Below are 19,867 nucleotides of genomic sequence, written 5' to 3' on the forward strand. Positions count from 1 at the left end.
CGTCTCCGCCGCCCGCGGTTCCTAGCGCCGCCGCCCGCCTCTCCTCCGCCCGGTGCCGTGCGCCCGCCGCCCGCCGCCCGTCTCTGTCGTCGCGCCGCCAAGCTCCGGCCGGCCGGCCTCCTCCTCGACCCTGCCGGCCCCTTCTCCTCCGGCCACACTCCAACGAGCCCAACCCTCCTCGGGACCCGCACCGCCCTGATCCAGATCCAGAGGTTGACCCCGTGTTTTTTCCCAAGTCCTGAAATATTTGCATTTTGGACCCCTGTTCGTCGCATCATATCTCCGTGTCTGTAGCTCTGTTTTGAGTGTGTAATATGTCAGAATGTTCGATGAGAGATGATATACATTTCATTCCATTGTGCCATGCTTGTTTGAGTCCATCCTGATGTCATTATGATCGTTGCAAGAGTGCTATATGATGTTGACTGCTGTATGTTAACAGAACTTGATGATTTGTCATTTTTGTTGCATTTGATGAGTGCATCCTATGAGCTTCATGTCTACATGTGTTTTGTGCTACATCATTCCATCTTTACAGGGGTGTCATCCATGTATTTTTGTGAGTTTTGTAGTGAGTGAATCAAGCTTGTTAAGTAGGGTACTTGCTGTTGTTGTTTTGCTAGTCTGAATCTGCTACATCATGATGCTAAGTAAACCTGCTGCTAGTAGTCATTCTATGCATAATATGGAGATGTTAACTAAGGATGTTTTGTTATACATGTCCTGCTCTACCCATTCATGCCCCTGGTTGCATTTATAGCCTGCCGTAGATTGTTGTAATCTTGCTCTCATATTGCTAAATAATGTTGCTGTCAGCCTGTTAACATTAAGTTCAGTTTTTCCATGAGCTTTGCTAGTGATCCATGCACCCTATGAACTTTATATTGCATTCTTAGCTTCATAAATATGTATTCTTACTGTTGTTTACCTTGTCATGCCATGTATTGCTCTGTGGTGAGTGGTACAAGCTCACCAACATGCCTACTTATCGTTGTTCCTGCGATGTCTGAATCTGTCATATCACTTGCCATGTTTGCATGGATCCTACCATCTTTTCTGTTGATCTTTGGAATTAGTTCAGTAAGGGAGATTTGTTTTTTGTCTTTAGTACTAGCATGCCATGCCTTTGTTTTCCATGATAAGTTTTTGTAACATGTTGTTTGATAGCTCTAGACATTGCAACCTGATGTTATTTCTGCCAAGTTTGTAAACTGTTATTATATGCAATCTTGCCATGTGTTTTTGAGCATGTTCTAGTGATTTCTAGAGATGGCTGAGTGTTCATGTTTTGTCATGCTTTACCTGTACATAATGTCCATGCCTTTTGCTTTAATGTTGCGGTGCTGTAGCATGTCTTTTTAATGCTTGCTAGATGCTTGCTGTTTTGGACAACTTGTCCTTTAAACTTGTTTCATGTGTGTGTGTTGAACCGTTGCTCCGTTTTGAGTGTGCTCTATATGAAACTTGCTTGATTTTGCATGAAGTTTCATATTATTATGTTGCATCCTTGTTTTGAGAGTGTTTGTTTGATGTTTGTATGCATTTTGCATCAATGCCATGTTTAACTTGTTTTGCTCATATCTTCTAGGTCGTAGCTCCGAACTAAATGAACTTTATATGTAACTTGACTAGAATCTCGTGTAGATCATCGTGGTGCATCTTAACTTGCTGTTTAACAACTTGAACATAAGGTTTATTCAGTTCTGGACCAATTTCGAAATTTGCATATGAGGACTTACCGGAATTGTTATATGTTGTTTCCGGCCTCATTTAAACTTGCTTTGATGTGTTGCTCTTATATGCATCATCTCTTGCCATGAGTAGCTTCATGTAGCCTTGTCATGCATCATACTTGGTTGAGCATCATGCCTTGTTTATGCGTGGTGTGTTTACCATGTTGTGTGCTTCTCGATAGTTCCTGTTTCATTGCGATCGTGAGGATTCGTTCGTCTACGCTTGGTTCGGCTTCATCCGTTCGTCTTCTTCATGGACTCGTTCTTCTTCCTAGCGGGATTTCAGGCAAGATGACCGTCACCTTGGATCTCACTACTATCATTGCTATGCTAGTTGCTTCGTTCTATCGCTATGTTGCGCTACCTATCACTTGTTCTTCAAGCCTCCCAAATTGCCATGTCAGCCTCTAACCTTTTCACCCTTCCTAGCAAACCATTGCTTGGCTATGTTACTGCTTTTGCTCAGCCCCTCTTATAGCGTTGTTAGTTGCAGGTGAAGTTGAAGATTTCTCCATGGTGGACAGGATTATGTTGGGATATCACAATATCTCTTATTTAATTAATGCATCTATATACTTGGTAAAGGGTGGAAGACTCGGCCTTATGCCTGGTGTTTTGTTCCACTCTTGCCACCCTAGTTTCCGTCATATCGGTATTATGTTGCCGGATTTTGCGTCCCTAACGCTGTTGGGTGATTTATGGGACCCCCTCGACAGTTCGCTTTGAATAAAACTCCTCCAGCAAGGCCCAACCTTGGTTTTACCATTTGCCTCACCACCACCTACATTTCCCTTGGGAGTAATTAACCCGAGGGTCATCGTTATTTTAGCCCCCCCCGGGCCAGTGCTTCTCTAAGTGCTGGTCTGAACCAGAGCCCTTTGCAGCGCCCCCTCAGGGAAACTTGAGGTCTGGTTTTAGTTGTACGGATTGCTCATCCGGTGTTTCCCTGAGAACGAGATATGTGCAGCTCCTATCGGGATGTCGGCACATCGAGCGGTCTTGCTGGTCTTGTTTTACCATTGTCGAAATGTCTTGTAACTGGGCTTCCGAGAGTACTCGGGTCTTCCTGGGAGAAGGAATATCCTTCGTTGATCGCGAGAGCTTATCATGGGCTAAGTTGGGACACCCCTGCAGGGTATAAACTTTCGAAAGCCGTGGCCGCGGTTATGTGGCAGATGGGAATTTGTTAATGTCCGGTTGTAGATAACTTGATACCAGATCCGAATTAAAACGCATCAACCGCGTCTGTAGCCGTGATGGTCTCTTTTCTGCAGAGTCCAGGAAGTGAACACGGTTTTTGGGTTATGTTTGACGTAAGTAGGAGTTCAGGATCACCTCTTGATCATTGCTAGATTCACGACCGTTCTGCTTGCTCTCTTCTCGCTCTTATTTGCGTATGTTAGCCACCATATCATGCTTAGTCGCTGCTGCAACCTCACCACTTTACCCCTTCCTTACCCATTTAGCTTTGTTAGTCTTGATACCCATGGTAATGGGATTGCTGAGTCCTCGTGGCTCACAGATTACTACAACAACAGTTGCAGGTACAGGTTATGCGATGATCATGACGCGAGAGCGATGTTCCTCATTTTGGAGTTCTTCTTCTGCTTCTTATTCGATCAGGGGATAGGTTCCAGGTCGGCAGCCTGGGCTAGCAGGGTGGATGTCGTTTGAGCTTCTGTTTGTGTTTCATCCGTAGTCGGATGTTGATCTTATGTATGATGATGTTGTATTCGTGTGGCATTGTATGCCTCTTGTATGTATCCTCATCTATTATGTAATGTTGATGTAATGATATCCACCTTGCAAAAGCATTTCAATATGCGGTTCTATCCTTGGTGGGACCTTCGAGTCTCTTTAGGATAGTATCGCATATTGGGCGTGACAACTGCATCATATCAAAAAGGACATGCATTGTTAATGTAAGATCAGCATTGTTCAGAGTATGAGTAGGATAATGCAAGAAACAACATTGATATGTCCCTGTTGGAACTGGGAGGAAAATACAGGGAAATGTATACTGGGTTCGAAAATATAGAAGTGCCATGCATGGTTATACTCATGTTATCTCGCAATCGATTCTTCATAGGAAACTACCATGTCATGCATGTTATGTAATCATGTTCTGTCCTCGCAAACAAATTCTTCAAGGTAACTAACAGACCATGCATTGTTATATACTCGTGTTCTGTGGGCAAAATTTTTGTGAGGATATTATTCTAACCATTGATTGCTAAAGGGCGAATATAGGTATGTACACATGGTAAGCATTGCAGGATTCACTACTTCCAAATATAGAGTTCTCCATATGCACATTTACTTCCCTAATGTATGGTTAGATGAAATCAACAGTGTGGTGCATGTTTCTACATCATGAAAATGAGGAAACTAACATGTCCATTGATACACACTCATATTTAGTAGTAGTATATAGATTACTATAAAATAAGGATAATATCCATATATTCCTAGCCATTTGATTATTCAGGGTAAAAATTGGCTATAATGACATGGTCACAATCGCATGAATTAACTCATTCTAAATATAGCTGATTTACGGTGTCTCTAATACATTGCCATAGTTCTACTCAAATTCTGCTCAAACATGGATATGCCAATCATCACAAAAAGTTCAAACAGTGTCATGGCGTCATCATTAACATGAGACGAAAACAACTTACACGCGCCGTCCCAGTAATACGTGGTGCCATCTGCTTTGTCGATCGCGTACATGATGCCATTGTGTTCAATAGCATCACAGACGTGTGTATCAGCTTTGATGATGATCCACTGCGAGCCAAGTTGTCTCTAGCTAAAGAAGGCACCGGCGTAAAGATAGGTGAGTCCGCAGTCAAACAAGGCAATTAGCTTGAGGTCTGCATAATTCGCATGTCGTGTGGGCACTTGGCAGATTACAATCTTCTGCAAAACAAGGTCCATCCAACTGACGTAGTAATCTAGATGACTTGGACCGCGATGGTAATACTCTGTATAATCCAACGGAGGAAGGATAATCTCATGGGAGGTCTGGAAGTTCACGAGCACCAACTTTTTACCGTCTTCTCTGAAGGCGGCCATCCAGTGGGAGTTCATGCCGACCCAGTACATACCTGCCAAGAAGTTTCGGGCGATGGTGATCGGATCGATGTCGAGGGAAATGATGTACGGCGACACACTACATACCTGCAAAGAAGTTTTGGCTAATGGAGATCGGATTGAAGTCGAGGGGTATCATGCACGCCTCCATATCATGGAGAGCCAATCTCGCAGGACCAGATAGCAGCAAGCAGGGTGTCTTGAAAAGCTTAGGCCTCACTTCGACGATGGCCGTGTGCATCTCCCTCGAGCATGCAGCCAGCCGCAGGGTGGTCAACATATCCATACACGAACAACAGAGGTCAAGGATGTCACTTGGGAGATTACTCCAATTGCGGCTCATATGGATGTTGCGCGGTTCGCGTTCGGCCATGGTGGAGTTTGGAAGGGGGCTTGATTTACGGGGGAGAAGGATGTCGGTGCTGGAGCGGCTAGCGAGGGAATAGTGGTACTGGGGGAGGCAAGTGAGACGAGGTACACGGGGGCACAGTGAGATGGAGACGGAGACGGAGAGGGAGAAGGAGATGGAGATGGAGTGGTGCTATGTGAGCGGAAAGGGAGACGAGGCAAGGCGCCAATGTGTTGTACAGCAGCGGTGACAGACTGCACAGTGCACAGGGTGAGGCTGACTTTGGTAACCCGAACACGCCGCCTGGACTAGTGTCAGGTGCAGGGTGTTGTCACTTCACTGTGAGGACCGGATGAATAGTATTTTGACCATCAAGTGTACCACAGTTGTACTACTACTACTACTACTACTACTAGTAGGAACATGAGTACTCCGGTATTGTATAGCGGAAATAGGTCTCCCTTGCTAGCATGCCTGTTCACTTCATCGTTCAGGTATCATCCATATTGCGAGCAGAACCAAATTCTCGTGCATGCCCAATCAACGCCCTGCCGCGATGCATGCAGTGGTCGTTTTGGTGCATCAAGGACGGCATGTAGATCGTTCCACACTTGAGAAGAGGAAAAATGGAAAGGTAGAACGCGGCAACAGAGGAAGAGAACGCTGGCTAACGAGGCTGGGAGGGGATCGAGTAGGAAGTTAATGCTCCACACCTAAAGGTTTTGGGAAAACCTGATTTTCATATGGTGACTTATATTCACCTAAACGGAGGGAGTATTCCTTAACCAGAGAATGTTGTGTCTCCCACTCACGCGCTAAAAAAAAGCTACGTCACATTTTTTTATCTGTTTCCATAGGTCCCACCTATCAGGAAGAATGGGCACGTACACGAACAGGTACAACTTATCAGTCTAATCAACTGCCTGCATGCCAGTTCTCCCATTTACTTCTCCATCGGGAACCGATTCTCCTTGGCTTCTTCACCGCCCTCCCCTTTGTCTTCATTTGCATCCAAACCCCACTGCGTTCACATTGTTTTAACCTCTTTAATTAATCATCTACTACTTCAGTTAGACTAGCCATCTAATCCTAATTCTCCAAACCATAGCCCTTCGTTCTAGCGGTTCCAAATGGCGAAAGAGATCGAGATGCAGGTTTTTAGCATCCAACATGTCCTCGTCGAAGGCTCGATGCGCATAGTTGCCACCGTCACCGTCCACCCAAGGGTTGTTCGGCAGTGGATCAACAATGTATCCAACTCCCTCGAAAAGGTAGAGACGAGGGTCATCGGTCTCGACGCAGAGTACATGGAGCGTGCCCTTGGGAAGATCCAGTGTGCCGCCGTCCTTCAGCTGTGCCTCGAAGATGATGTTTTGGTGTACCACATCATACACCGCCCTCCATACGAGGTGAGCTTCATCATTTCTTGTCTCGGGAGGACGTATACTTCTGTGGGGCAGCCATCGAAGGGGACAAACAGAAGATGGAGCCTTACAACCTTGATTTGAAAAGCATCGCTAACCTACAAACCAGAATCAAAATTCCTGTAGAAGATTGTGATAAACACACACCATCCCTATTCGATGTAGCAAATTTTGTGCTCGGTACAAATCTTCAGAAGGGTGACGAGACGGTGGCATTAAGGTCATCTGGATGGGAGAATTATCCCTTGATGTACGAGCCCGTGTGAGTTTCGAGATAGCTGCAAGGTCCAAAGAGCTTGTTGCGAAGTCGTCTCCCATAGAGAATGAGAACAAGAAGAAGAAGAAGAAGAAGAAGAAGAAGAAGAAGAAGAAGAAGAAGAAGAAGAGAACGCTGCACCAGCAGGAGGGCATTATGGATGGATGAACGATTTCCTCTCTTGTAAAAAAATTTATTCCCTCTTGGTGTATATTGATATAGATGGACTATTTCGATGGTGTGCATGTCTTTGGAACAGAGTAGTAGCATGGGTCGGCTTGACTATAAGGAACTATTTATCCGCATATATAGCTTTCTCTTCTACTCCTTCCAGTGATTGGTATGCAGTTCATGTGTCCGTAGACATGACAGTTTGTCCATGGAAGTTCAACTACCGCGACCATCACGTTTCATCTCGCGATTCCCACGACGCCGCTCCAACCCACGGTACCACGCCCCCCGACGTGCGCCTCACCCCTCTCGGCCGCACCGCCCCTCTGCATTTCTGTGCATGACATGTGGGCCAACCAAAATGCGGCGAGCATCAAGTTTCTACCACAGCCACCCGCGATTCCCACGACGCCGCTCGAACCCATGAAACCAGAGGTCCCCCGACCTGCAGCTCACCCCTCTTGGCCCCACTGCCCCTCTGCCTTCGGGAGCATTACATGTGGACCAGTCGCCTATCGGTTCCACATGTTATTGACTCAAAGGTAGGTGTAGTAAGGCGTTGAAGATCAGTCCCGACGGCCCTGAGAGGGAAATGTAACTCCTGCGCTAGGGCTTGTGGTGCTCCCGCAACACGAACTTGTGCCAAACTCGAGATTTGTTTCTTTACTATACATGCACGCAACGATTTAATGGACATTGTAATCTCAACATGTGATGGGGAGCTCTAAATTTGAATTTGAAACTTATAAAACGAAAAGATTCAAAACAAATAAACTAGGAGAGAGGGAGTATATCATAGGATGTGTCCCATACATAATAAGTCCCTTGGGTTGTCACCATGAAGATGCGGTTAGAAAGGAGCACAGCGTCTTCCTACTCGTACGGCAACAAATTGGTCGCAGACAGCATGGTCCGCCTTTGACCGCCATGCGCAAGGTTCGTGCTATCTTATTCAATCTCACCATGGTTCCATCATACCAATTCATGCGGTGGCCTATTGCATGGTTGATCCCAATGTTGGACAAAGGTTCTACGGGAACGGTGTCACCGTTCTAAATGTTGTGCAAATTGATGTTGGTACCCTCCCATACATATGCAAGCCAATCTCCACTCGCACCGAGCCTAACCTGTGAAATAGTGGGTAGGGGCAGAATTAGGAAATGGACACGGAAGTAGTCTTTATTTTGCATTTACTACGTGATCAAACTCATCTTACCTGCTCATCGGAGGAAATCTGAGTGCCCCTGAACGTCGGCATCTCAAGGGGCGTCAACTTGCAACTACGGCCACGCCATGTTGGAAAGACCCCCAAGGAAACATCCTCGTGTGTTCCATGGAACATCAAGATGCATTTGTATGAGTAGTTTATCTTGTGAGAGAAAAGGATGAACGAGGGAAGGCCTCTACAGATAGAGATGGACACTACTACTACCAATGTGCTGGCCTATGCGTTGCAATGGATCCAAACTAGTAGAATAATACTTGTTCACGTGCTTGAAATATAAACACTCTAGTTTTGATATACATGTGTCAGCAGACATGACAACTTGTCCATGGAAGTTGAACCACGGCGACCATCACGTTTCTTGTTTCTACCACTGCCACACCCACACGCGATTCCCACGATGCCGCTCCAACCCACGGCATGACGTCCCCTGACGTGGACATGGATCCTCTGACGTGGCTATCACTGCATTGCCCTTCCTTTCCTTCGCTGACAGGTGGGACCCACGCTTATGGGTCCCACATGTCAGTGATAGAATGGTAGGATTGTTCGGGTCAGGGGATCCTCATCCCCCAGACGTGCCCCTCATCCCTCTCGTCCCCACCACTCTGTGTACTCCTGCGGCATTTAAGGTCTACATGTGACCCTCGCCACGGCCACGCCACCACCGGCCGGTTCATCTCGAACGAGTGAGTCGCAAACCACGCCACCACCATGAGAATAACATGTGGGCCAGTCGCATTTAAGGTCCGCATGTCATTGACTCATAGGTCGGGCACTAAGCCACTGAAGTTTGGTCCCGTGGGCCCCGAGAGGGAAATGTAACTACTGCGGAAGGCCTTGTGGTGCTCCTACTGTACGAGCTCGTGCCAAAACTAGAATTTGTTTCTTGCTACTACCAACTAGTACTAGTAAGGTACACGTGCATTGCACGCATGAGATTTTGGTGGTTTGTGCATTATGCTTCTACATGTGGAGTTTTCTAGATTCTAACATGTTGCAAAATCTGGTGGAATGTAAGGTTAGGCAAGTTTGATTAACTTAGGTGAGTGTTTGGTTCAAGCCACACCTTAGGCAAGCCACACTAAGGCCGCACATGACATACACACAAAAAATGTGGCAAGATTCCCTTAGGCTTGCCAACTTGTGGCTCTCATTTTGAAGAACTAATAACTTTGCCTAAGCTTAGTTGTGGCAAAGTTAGTCATGAATTAAGTTCAACCATGGAGTCTTCTAGATTGTACATGTGGTAGAATCTGGTGGATGATATCCAACGGTCAGTAGTGCTCGGATTTGCCATCTTTGTACCGTCGGATTGGCTTCATCCAACGACCAACTTTCAAAGTTTTTCACACACTATATAGGGGGTATGATATAGATGTGCCGGTCTGTTGCAATGGATCCAAAGTATATCTATTTAGTGGAGTGCACTATAAACACATTATCTATTTATTTTTATCTAACCTTACGTAGCCAGGAAACCAAGCCACATAAGCTTCATGGGTGCTCTCCACATCATATTATTCATACTATGTTGATTGAAAAAAAGATAAATCACCCAAAACAAGATCTTCCCGTTTTTTGTTCCTACGACGTTGTGTCGTGCACGTACCTACTAGTTGTATAGTGGTCGTACTAGTAATATAGTATTTGGAGTACAAACTTGGTAACTAGTAGGAGTATTACTAGTACGGAATGCTCCTACTCTATCAACGAGCCCCATCTGACACCAAATTTCTTGGCTTCTGTGCTACAGCTAGATCTTCCCCTCATTTTTGTTTTCCAACCTGGCATCGGTGGGGTGTCGGTTTGCTCAACGGTAGTCCCACATGAAAGTGAAAATGCTAGGCAAGACGCCTTCCCTAAGCTATGTGTCGTGCCGGATGGGCCATGTTGTACTACCGATTCCCGGGAGTGTGGGGGTGCGACGTGAATGCGGCAGGCCTTTTCCTTTTACTAGCAATGTGCCCATGCGCTGCGACGGATCCAAAGTAGTAGAATAGTAGTATTTGTTCACAAACTTCATAGAAATCACTATTGTTTTGATATACTCCTAATATATTACTCCCTGCGTACCTAAATCTTTGTCTTTTTTGAGATTTCAAATGGACTGTCACATATGGATTATATAGACATATTCTAGTGTTTCTAGCAAGATGCCCGCGCGTTACACGAAGTTGATGGAAAAGGTAAGCACAAATTATAAATTGACGGATGGAGGACTAGTTACAGTGATGCATATAATTAAGCAAAGGGATCGCACATGTCGGTATTGACTGGAACGAGAATGCAACGGCACAATCAGAATTAAGGCCATGATGATGTGATCGCAGTGGTGGTTACAGAAGGCAAGAAGAAAGATGGATCTACGAACGTACGACCTCCTCCTCCTCAATTTAGTGTGCCGGGCCACCGACCGGCGGCTAAGGAGCGGTGGCTTTTGTGGCGAGGTCGAGGTGCTTCTCAGCAAAGGCATCCAAGGCTTCCAGCCGGTTGAGGAAGGCCAACGTCGTAGCGTCCTCACTGGCCTTGTAGATACCAATGTACAGGATTTGCTCATACACGTGGATGTGTAGGTCGAGGAATTCTTGCAGGGCGAGGTGCCTCGTGGCGAGCGCGACCTCCAGGTGGACATTCTTTGTGGCATCGGCGGGTAGTCGTAGGGCCACCAGTGCTTGAAAGAGGTTCCGGCCATGGAGGCCGATTAGGGTGGCAGGCAATGACGAGCCCGGGCTTGCGGGCTGGAGGAGTACGGCGATGTCATCCGCAATCTTCTTGAGGATGGTGAACTTGTTGCTGGTGGCAACGATCTTCTGGTCCAACTAAGAGTCATAGTTAGCATCGACGGCGGCCATCCACCAGCCGGTCTCCAACACGGTCTGGGGACGATCCTTGGCGCCATGCCGCAGGACGGCGTCATGGACCATCTGGCGCAGCCGCTGGCCGCTCACGCACATCGCCGCCATGGGTCTGGAGTGAGCTCTTTTGCGCTTAGTGTAGGTGCTTAGGCAAATGCTTAGGTGCATACGATGTGGTAGATGCATTGGAATGGAGGGGCGCCTTTATATGAGGGCAATGAGGGCAAACTGCGTTGCATTCACATCGTGCAACCTCTTTTCCCGAGCCTCCTCCCATTACTTCCCTCATGCATTAATTGAAGGAGGATGCATTGGCCGTTCAACATATCGGGAACCGCTACTCCCTCCCTCGTCTGCATTAAAGCCGTATCGGGAACTGCACCGCCCGCTGTCAAATCGGCTACTCCCTCCGTCTAGGTGAGTATTAAGTCATCTTACGAAAACCAAATAGTAAACACATAGGCGTGGTGCTTTAACTCTCATGTTGTTTCTTATTTTTTGACATAAATAGAGGAATCAACCAAGAAGAGATGTGGGGCTTCTATGCTTTTAATGACTTGAGACTATCAAACATGACATGCAGTGATAAGTTTGTTGCACAAGAACAAATACAACCCACGTCAGCACACACGCATCTTATAGCATCACATCCAATGGCTATAAAAGATGAATGACACCAAATTATATCTCATCTAGATGAGTTCTAGCAAGACTGTATTAATAATACTTAGTACTCCTGCGCCATGTATTTATTTATTGCCATGTATGACACATAGTACTCAACTCTCTCTCTTTCTTCATTTAATTCTATGTCACCTCAGAAAAATTGCTAAGGCTAGTCATAGTGGGAGTAACATAAGTAGTAACATAGATGCCACATAAGCAAAAAAGATGACGTGTCATATAATTAAAGAGGAGAGAGACAAATAGAGTAACATAATATGTTACCATCACATAGTGGTTTCCAATACAAAATGAGCCTACAAAGCAATAATTTAAGACATGCATGTTACCACACCTATGACACTTCCCACTATGAAGGTGTTAACATGGACTAGTAACATATGTATGTTACTAGTCTAAGTTACTCCCCACTATGACTAGCCTATGGATAGTACCATTACAACCAGCCTTAGCTAATACTAAACATTAAGTTCTCTCGTTTTCCTCTCCACCATGGTCACCTAGACGGAGGGAGTATACTGCGCGGGCTTTTCATGCGCGGTAGGCGGGGCAGTTCCGCCTAGTCGGTTCGACAGAGACGCGAGAAGACGAGGGAGTAGGCTGCTGCAAACGTAGGGCTGTGTGAGTTGATAGCGAGTTACTGCTGGACAGGTGGGGCCTCGTGATTTGACTTGCCATTATCATTTTAACTGCGGTGCTACGACCGACGTGAGTCTCCCGATTCCTGACCACCTCCATACAGGTTCCTCTCCCAATGCTCCACCATGTAGTAGAGGCTGGCCCTTGCATGAGAGCCCACTTCTCCACTGTTTCCATGCCTCTCTTTCCTCCACATATGCAAAAATGCCATGTAAAGCGCACTATTGTACTTACTTGCTCCTACAGGTGCTTAAGCTTGCCACATAGGCATAAAGTCTGATGTGGTAAGTTAATCAAGAAGAGAGAGACTAGTTTGGTGACCCAAGGAAGAAACGGTGCTAAGCGCGTGTACCTAGGTGAAAAGACAATTTTGAGTCTATAGCTAATTAAATGAAGCAAACTTAGCAACACCATTTCATTGGAAGAGGTCACTCCTTGGCAAATGTAATAAATACTAGTACTCCCTGTGTCCCATAATATTAGAACGTTTTTGGCACTACACTAGTGTCAAAAACGTTCTTATATTATGGGACGGAGGGAGTACGAAGAAAGAGATAGAGAGAAGTAAAAAAATTAAATACACTTATAGCCAACCTTATAGCTAAAACCTTGTTGTAGTATGAGTGACTAAGTGATGACTATGTATGACATGCCAACATCAGATAGCCTAACACACTGTGTTAAATCTCCAAGGGCGCGAGCGACGCGATAGTCGTGGTAGGCGCGACCATGATACGTGCTGCTGGCAGCCCTTGGATCTGAGATCAAATGGTCGCATGCTAAGTTGCTGAAAATTTGCAGAATAACCCTCCAGGATAGGATATTCACCCATAGGTCTAGAATCACGCCATGCAACCATTCGATCTTAGATCCAAGGGTTCTCGGAATCCCGTATCATGGGAGAATGGAAAGCCACTACCCTGCCGTTCGCACGCTGGCAGTTCGCTCCTACTCGTGCCCGCATGTCCTTCAATACTACGGCGGTTCGCTCCTAGTCGTCCCGTCCTTTCACATTACGGCAGTTCCACTAATCCTAACCCTCCTCCCAAATCCATGGCGTCCCAAATCTCCCCGATCGGCGGTGAGTACAAGGTTAGAACCATCACCGGCGATGAGTTTGACGTCATCTACACCCAATCTTCCGCGATGGTGAAAGGATGTCGTTCTCGCTTCTGACGCATGTTTGAAGACTCAGATGATGAGTGGGTTGCTGGGCTAGATGTTGAGTACACCACAGTCCTGGGACGAGAGAAGGATCTAAAGGATGAAGAGAGGAAGAAGCCCACCGTAATCCAGGTTTGCATGGATGACTTATGCTTGGTCTACCACATATGCCATGCCGACGTTGAGTGCTAGGATTTTAAGGACTTCCTCGAGAGCAACCTAGTCAAATTCGTTACTGTAGACTTTGGTAACGACAAAAAAGTCCTGCGTCGGATTGGCCTCGTGGTAGGCAACACCTTCGACCTCCGGAAGAATCGGCTGGTGTCCTCTCGTCATCCTTCAATGCTGACCCTGGCAGGAGCCATGGTTCATACTTCGTATGGTAAACTAGAGAAACCTCCATACACGTTTCATTGTCATGCATGGCAGCGGAATGTACTAGATATAGACCACATCCACTATGCTGCAATGGATGGCTACCTTTGCTTCAATATCTACAAGGGTTGGATGAAGAGCAATAGCCAAGTGTGCGGTTCAAGCAAAGAAGTATCAGCCAAGAGGAAGAGGCACAAGGACGAAGTCGAGGACGTGGACGAGGACTCCGAGTAAGGTGGCAGTGTCGTTGCTCATGGTGGTTCTAATGCATTGTCTATTGGAATAGTTGCAAAGTTTAATTTCAGGTGTGCTTAATTTAACTTGAGGGGTGTGTTGTGCTGAGCCCCCAGCAGAACTATGTTATGTTTCTTCTTGTTACTTTAACTCTTCAGTACGTACATACTAGTATTTCTTACATTTCATATTTTAGTTGGTAGAGTACTACCACTCGTTTCTTCACATTATATACGTACAATATATATGGGCAATATCATATACCCAGCAGTTTAGTTGTCAAAGAATTTCAGGGTGCTTAGTTTTGCCAAAGAATTCCAGGGTGCTTAGTTTTATTTGAGGGGTGAGTTGTGCACTTGTGCTGGACACCATTATTGTGACAAGCCTTTTCAATAGTACTATATGCATAATTTGGCGATGAGTGCTCTCTATATGTATCACCTTTTTTTTATTTCAAGTTTTGCTCCATGGCGCAATCCATCGATACTACTACTGTACAAAAGTGGAGTATATACATTTTTTAAAAGGCTAGAGGGCGGGGTAGTCTAGCTTGGTCGGTTTCACGAGAGGCGAGGGCCTTTGTGATTTGACGGCACATTACTGCTGTGAAATTGAATAGTACTGCGCCGTCCGCTGCACGCCCGACGCCTCCATTAAACCCCTCTGTTAAACCCGCATGCAAACCGAGAATCCTACTCCGGCCACACGTCTATTCATGAGGGGGCCGGAGTTAAACACAACACCGGCCGAGCTCCTCCCGTCCACCCTCAGTTTAAACAAGGTTTGACGCTGGCCAAGCTCCTACCGTCCTCCCTCTATTTACATGAGGCCAGACAGATAGCGGGCAAGAATTGCACCCCTCCGCCGCTCCCCCATCTCCTCCTTCACCATTTTCTCCACTCTTCCGATGGCTTCCGATGAGTCGTTCTCTGGCATATTACCCGGCTGGGTGGCCCGCCGAGCCCTACGGATACGGGTGAGGCCGCTCGGTGCTTCACCAACCTCGCTTGGCCCGACAGAGCCAGTTGCCGCCCCAAGCAGGCGCGTGGTTCAGCAACTCGCTGCTCCAGTTCAGCTTGATGAGGAGTGGCGACTTGCTCCACGCTTGCACGGCAGCGAGCATGCCGGTATGGGCGTCGTCGCTGCCACGTCGTACCGCGCCACCAGTGTTTGTGGTGGTCGTGCCTCTCGTGCCTGCGGTAGCGCCATGCAGGCAGAGACAGAAGCCGGGTGCGTGGAGAGCGACAAGTCGGTGGCCAGCTTCTCCGTGTCTGCCGCCATCATCGAGGAGAAGTAGTACACGGAAGGCTACCGCCACATGGGACCCATGAAGGCCACCGCCGAGGCGATGATCGGCGGATTCAGGTGGTTTCTTTGCTGCTTCGTCTCTTCCGAGGACCTTCATCGACCCCGCAAGTGTCTGATGGACATGAGGAAGACAAAGGGATCTGCGGGCGGCCATTTAGAACTAAAATAAGTCTAGATACATCCATTTCTAGGAAAAGTATTTCCGGACGGAGGGAGTATTAATTATACAAGAGAGCCAGATTGGCACCTCTTAGTTCATGTAAATATAATGAAATCCATCATGTTTATACGAAGATCCGGCTTTTTTATACGAAATCCTTCATGCTTATATGAAATCAGTCCGTGTTTGCACGAATTTCATCTGGTTGGTTAGAGTTGTAAAAATGTATGCCGCTGGCGTTTGATGTCGTCCTCCGCGGAAGGAAGCGGGAGGAAATTTGCCGGCTGCCGTTGGAGATGCTCTTTATGCTGGAAATAATAGAGTGACATCCAATCCATTTGAGTTAATTGCCTGTATGATTGTCCATCTGTAAAAAGTTAATTGCATGTACAGTGTACACGTGATTTGCAGGGTGGCTACAACATCGTACAGAGAGTTGAAAAGAAACAAGTCCATCCTTAATCTTCTATTCTAAGTACTCTGCGGGTTCCACTATCAGTACAGTAGCGAAAGAAGTATATATTAAATAAGTAGAGTAATATATAATATAAAAATCTAAAGTTAAAAGACAGAATTCGAACTCATGTCATCGCGTTGTGAGCATCCGACGCTAACCAGCCAACACATTTTTGTTGTAGACCATGCTGGAGATATATCTCCATGTCTACTCTTATATATACTCCATTCGTTCCTAAATATTTGCCTTTTTCAGATTTCAAATGGACTACCACATACGGATGTGTATGTAGACATATTTTAGAGTGTAGATTCACTCATTTTGCTCTGTATGTCTTTTCAGGAAGGGGCTAGATTTGTCCTTGATTTATTTATGAGGTATCCAGATAGCACTGCACCGCCAAGAAAAGAGGGTAACATCAAAATTATGGACTAGTTTTTTGAGTATGTTGGTAAGGTCCGGTCATAGTCACTTGTTGTAATCTCTAAAAAGACAAATACTCCCTCCATCTGGAAATACTTGTCATCAAAATGGATAAAAGGAAATGTATCTAGACGTATTTTAGTTTTAGATACATCTCTTTTTATCCATTTTGATGACAAGTATTTTCGGACGGAGGGAGTAGAAAACAGAGTTAGTGATGATGGTGTGCGTGCCATCCTGCAATATAGGTCGTCGGATTTATATCTAATGGATAGGAAAGAAAGTATGGCAATTTTGCAAAAATATACCCACACGTCTCTCCACATTCACAAATATGGCCTTCCCTCGGTCAGCTTTTTCTCTCACAAGATAAACTACTCATACAAATGCATCTTGATGTTCCGTGCAATGCACGGGCAGCTAGCTAATTTCTTTTAAAATGGTTGCTACGATAATTGGGTTGAAGTGATATATTTTATGTCTTCCCCGAATGATTTCAGATTCACTAGTAGTAACAAAGAAAAGGTTGCCTTGTTAATTACCAGAAAACAGGGTGAAAACTATCACATGAGGCCGGTAAAAACAAGGCACACTGGGTTCAGCGTCATCGTCACTACAGCTATGCGCGCGCGAGAAGTCTACATATCAAGGGGGCTACCGAGCGAGGCACCAAGACACAATGTTTGAGAGAGAAACCAATTGACAGATTATGATCAGATTGAGTTGTCACCCTTCTGCTATCATTGTTGGGGGCGGAGGGAGAGAAAGACGTATCGAGAGTGTGCGCGGTAGGCACAGAGGCACAACTAGCGAGTGTGTGTGTGTGTGTGTTTGAAAGAGGAGTAGATAGATTATTATCAAGATCGATGTGCCACCCTACTCCTTCGGTGCCGGGTAGTGTGTGTGTGTGTATGTTTGAGAGAGAAGCCAGCCGATAGATAAGTATCAAGATCGAGGTGTCACCCTACTCCTTCGGTGTTGGGAAGTGTGGGTGTGTGGGGGGGGGGGGGCAGTGACACTCACATATCTCTACTCTTACAAAAAAACAGAGTTGGTGAGGATGGTGTTCCTGCCATCCAGCAATATAGGCCATCCGATTTATGTCCAACGGACAGGAAGGAAATTATGGCAATTTTGCAAAAAGATACTCACACCCCTCTACGCATTTGCAAATAAGGCATTCCCTCGCTCATCCTTTTCTCCCACAAGATAAACTTCTCATACAAATGCATCTTGATGTTCCGTGCAACGCATGGAAATCTTGCTAGTAGGGAGAAGGAGTTTGTGTGACATATATCTAGCTATATAAAGGGATAGGTAAATAGCATATGTGTGAGAGACATTATTATACTTTGAGACATTAGTGGCTGTGGGTGGGCGGAATTAAAGGGGTGGATATGTTAGACATAGAGAGCGTGTGTGTTTCTGTGTGAGAGACTTGTAGGACGGGGTAGAAAGACGAATTTAACCCTGACAGAGGGAGGGAAATACACGAAGTGCGCGTGTGTGATTCCGATGCCCACAGGGAAATGAGATATGTATGCGTGTGAGAGAGATTGCACAATTCATTCACGTATCACTATCTAGCGATCGTGGACGTACATCGCTTGAACATTAGTCAATATCTAGTTCGTATCGTGGCCAAAGGTACAATATCGATTTAACGCTATAAAGATTGGACACTCAAATATCACATTTTTTCTATTTAAATAAACCTTTTCAGTTGTGCATGCCAAAGTTATAGTGATGTTTCTTCAAACAACCAACGTAGCTATCATGTACATGCACCATTGTTACTCTTGCATTCAAATTCATTAGTCTTGGATGATTTAAGTTTCTATTTTGAAGTAATATATGTAATATTCATACATGAGTTCAACGGGTACGCAATTTATGAAATGGAGGCTATGTAATCATATGAGGTAACACTTTTAAGTAGCTGACTACAATAACCATTTCTTTTTGTGCGCCTCTACACTAACACGTCAATGCATTATGTTTAAAGTAAATAACCAATGGCACTAAATTATCTATTTACACGAGAAATACATAGGCTGAGCGTTTGATCCCTTTTTTTGTGAACGCACCACTACACCCGTACGATTGGCCGCGCCTGTGTGAACGTCCAAGTTATCAGCGCATCATCCCGAGTTATTGTCTTTTTTTCTGGGGTGGACTTCACACCAGTTATTAACTGTTGACGCGTGTCCCGTGTACACAGTCTAGCTTGACATTCCCGCTAGCATGGGCCAAAATTAGTTGAAACTGGATATGAACGATCCCGCGGGCGGCAAAATCTCCCGCCTCCTTCTAAAATTTCCGCCACCTTAGTCTTTAGCATGTGAAATCCCCCTTTTGTCCTTGGTGCACGGAGACCAACAGTTACAATACCGCCCTCATCTACATGATAGGTCGGGCCTGATTTGGTAACTTCCGGTTCCCCCCACTACACGGCACCCCCATTTCCTCTCCCCCTCCCGCAAAAACGACTAACTCCACAGCACCAGAGCATCTTACATCACGTCGTCCGTACTTCATCGCCCTTCCTCCCCTCCCCTCTCGAAACCCTAGACTGCTCATCCACCGGCATACCATAGCCCATTCACCGCCAGCGGCGTCCAGCTCGCCGGATCTGCTTCTGCCACCGCATCTACCCCTCCCACCTCCCCTAGAAACAAGTAGACTGCTCATCCACCACTGTACCACAACCCATTTCAGTGTCGTCCTTGTCCAGGGTGCCGGATCTGCTTCGCCGATACTCTCATCAATCGCCGCGCATCTGCACTGACTCATTCGTACTCCCCACCGGAGACGCTTCGTCCACAGCCCCCGGAGCCACCCCACTGGTGCCCCCGTCGACGGCCTCTGATCCTCTTCGCCAACACCTTCCTCAACCCTACCGAAGCCGCTTCGCCGACACCTTCCTCAACCCTACCGGAGCCGCTTCGCCGACACCATCGTCAACCCTACCGGAGTAGCTTTGCCTATACCATTCTCAACCCTACCGGGGCCACTTTGCCAACTCACAAGTCCACGGCCTCAGATCCGCTTCCTCGCACCCTCATCCAACCTACCGGACAGCTTCTGACGCCCCGTCCATGGCCGCAGATCCGCATCGTCGACACCACCCTTAACCCAACCACCGGAGCAGCTTCTGACACCCCGTCCATGGCCGCAGATCCGCATCGTCGACACCATCCTTTACCCAACCACCGGAGCAGCTTGTGACGCCCCGTCCACGACCGCAGATCCGCGTTGTCGACACCATCCTTAACCCAACCACCGGAGCAGCTTCACCTACGCCCTCGTCC

The sequence above is a fragment of the Triticum aestivum genome, chromosome 7B (assembly GCF_018294505.1).
Source record: "Triticum aestivum cultivar Chinese Spring chromosome 7B, IWGSC CS RefSeq v2.1, whole genome shotgun sequence".
Classification (NCBI taxonomy): Eukaryota; Viridiplantae; Streptophyta; class Magnoliopsida; order Poales; family Poaceae; genus Triticum; species Triticum aestivum.